The following is a 2,710-nucleotide window of genomic DNA, read 5'->3' as shown; positions in this document are numbered from 1 at the left end:
TATATTTCTTTGTGCTTCAATAAGTATTTGCAAACAGAATATGGCTCAAGAGTGTTTCAACTGAAAACAAAAGCATTCAATTTTTTATATTATCGACAGTACTGAATACATGTTAAAAAAATTAAAAGTTTTAAGGTCGTAGGGGAATACATTAGGTCATATTTATTTTTATATGGTCTCGAAGATAACCTAACAAATCCCATATTTTAAAAGATCTTACCCGTAAATATTTTCAAGTACCTTGAAAGTGTAAATTTTTTCTTTTTTTACTCAGCGACACATAAAATATAAAATCAAATTAAAACATGAACACACTAGGCATTCAAATTTACCGAGAGATTAGCATAGGCAAGAAAATGGTCTCCCCAAACAGTAGGATGATGATTGTCACTCCGACGTGTAATTTCGCTCTCACCACCAAATCCATCCATTTTTTTCAACTTAGTTTTTGTAGAGTTTGGAGTAGAGAAACTAAAGACATAATAATATGCTTAATTAAGTTTTGATAACAGTAGTAGAAAGTAAGAGAAGTGAATTACATAAAGAAGTTTTGTTTAAGTTACTACTTCACACAGACACACGCCTATTTATAAAGATTTAATTTAGTTAGGGTGCACATGAAATTTGACTACTCTCATCATCAAGAGCAAAAATGTTAGTGGTGACTGTGAACATTGAAATTTTGTGGGTTTACCAGATGTGTTCAATTCGAGTTGAGATTCTACACAGTGACAAAGCTAGAATTTTCAAGAAGGGTGTTTTAAAAACTCTGAAAAAATAGACACACGAATTAGCCGAAGGGGGTTCGACATCTAGTATATATACCTAAAAAATTATTTTAACCATGTACAAATAATATAATTTTCCGCCAAAGGAAGTTCGGATGAACCCCTGAATGTAAGGTGGCTCCGCCACTGATTTTGTATGGTGTGTTCAATTCCAATTAGGATTTTTGGACACTATTCAACCCTAAACCCTAGTTCATGCCTATATAAAGGGTACTCGAATATTCCACAAATTCATAGAATATTCATAAAAAGATCAAATTTAAATCATCCTAGTTTGAGAAATACGCCACAAACGACCCTCGAATCAAGAGAGGAACAGAATTGAACCCGCACTATCTATCAATAAAATTATGTTTTTTCATATTTTATTTGTAATTGCAATTTATTTTCTGTCACTTTAAAACTTGTTGAAACTTGCCAGCAGTGACTATTTAGGGTGGCCATTATATTTGACTAGTCCCAACTCTTATCTGCAAAAATGTTAGTGGTGAATATTTAAGGTGGCCAAGAAATTTGAGAAGTCCCAACTCCCATCATCTACAGTAAAAATATTTGGGCCATAAAATAAGTCGTTTTTAACAATTGGTAGGGGTGATTGCGGGGTCTTATACCCATTAATGAGAAAAAAATGCACCATCTTTTGTCTGATAATTTTAAAAGGTGAGAATTTTTTTTAAAAAAGAAATCTGCTATGTTGAACATTGGCAACCGATAAATTAGATAGGATGCACATGAAATTTGACCACTATTATCATCAAGAGCAAAAATGTTAGTGGTGACGGTAGACATTGAAATTTTATGAAACTCTAAAAAATGTGTTCAATTCGAGTTATGTCTATATAAAGGGTATTATATTTCCTTAAAAGGCATCTCAAATATTTCACGAATTCATGAAATATTCATAATAAGATCAAATTTTAATTATCCTAGTTTGAGAAATACGCCACAAACGATCCTCAAATCAAGGGAGGAACAAAATTGAACCCACACTATTTACCAATAAAGTTATGTTTCTTCATATTTTACTTGTGATTACAATTTATTTTCTATCACTTTAAAATTTGTTGCAAGCAGTGACTATCTAGGGTGGCCATCATATTTGGTTAGAGTTGTTCATTCCAGTTATGGAAGATTTGATGTTGCTTGGGATAGTTGAAGTATACTAGTGATTCATCACGCACAACTTTGTTTATGAGAATTTATAGGAGAGCTACTATGAAAATTTACAGTTGTTCGATAGACTTAAGATTTATCTCATCATCGGTATCATGTTTTGGCTATGTGTGATTGAGTGTGAGGACCATTGGGTCTAGTTTTGTGATTCTTAAGGTTTGTCTATAATAGCTACTAATCTAGCATTTCGACAGTGTTGTTAGAGGTTCTGTATGCTTGGGTGCATCACTCGATGGTGGTACTTGATCATTTCCATCTTTCGATCAAATGAGTTCGATTCTCCTTGATGATTACTTGATGTCTAAAGATCATATTTTATAGCTTAAGCTCGAGGAAATATTATGTTGTGAGGATGTAATCTTGATAAGATCTATGATGGCTTGTGCATTATGAGTGTGTGGTGGCTGGTTTAGGTTCACTCCTGATTGTAGCCAATATTGATTAAGGATTTTATCATGGTTATGTTAGATAATATTTGTCCTGACGGTTGTGTCAAGGTCTAGTTGGAGAATCGGTCCGTTGAAGAGTCCACTTGGGAATAGTTTTGTTGTTAGTAGAGTTTACATACAATAACATTTATCATTAGAGTATTGAGATGGCCCCATTTGAGGCATTGTATGGGAGGAGGTGTAGAGATCTCCAATTGGTTGGATTGATATTTTTTATATGAGACCTTGGGTACTAATATTTTGAAGGAATTGTTGAGACAACTATCCTTTCTTACCCTCACCTTATTTTGATCGTTCGAG

Source organism: Solanum tuberosum, unplaced genomic scaffold (genome assembly GCF_000226075.1).
Source record: "Solanum tuberosum cultivar DM 1-3 516 R44 unplaced genomic scaffold, SolTub_3.0 scf00458, whole genome shotgun sequence".
NCBI classification, from domain to species: Eukaryota; Viridiplantae; Streptophyta; class Magnoliopsida; order Solanales; family Solanaceae; genus Solanum; species Solanum tuberosum.
This window is presented reverse-complemented; position numbering follows the sequence as displayed.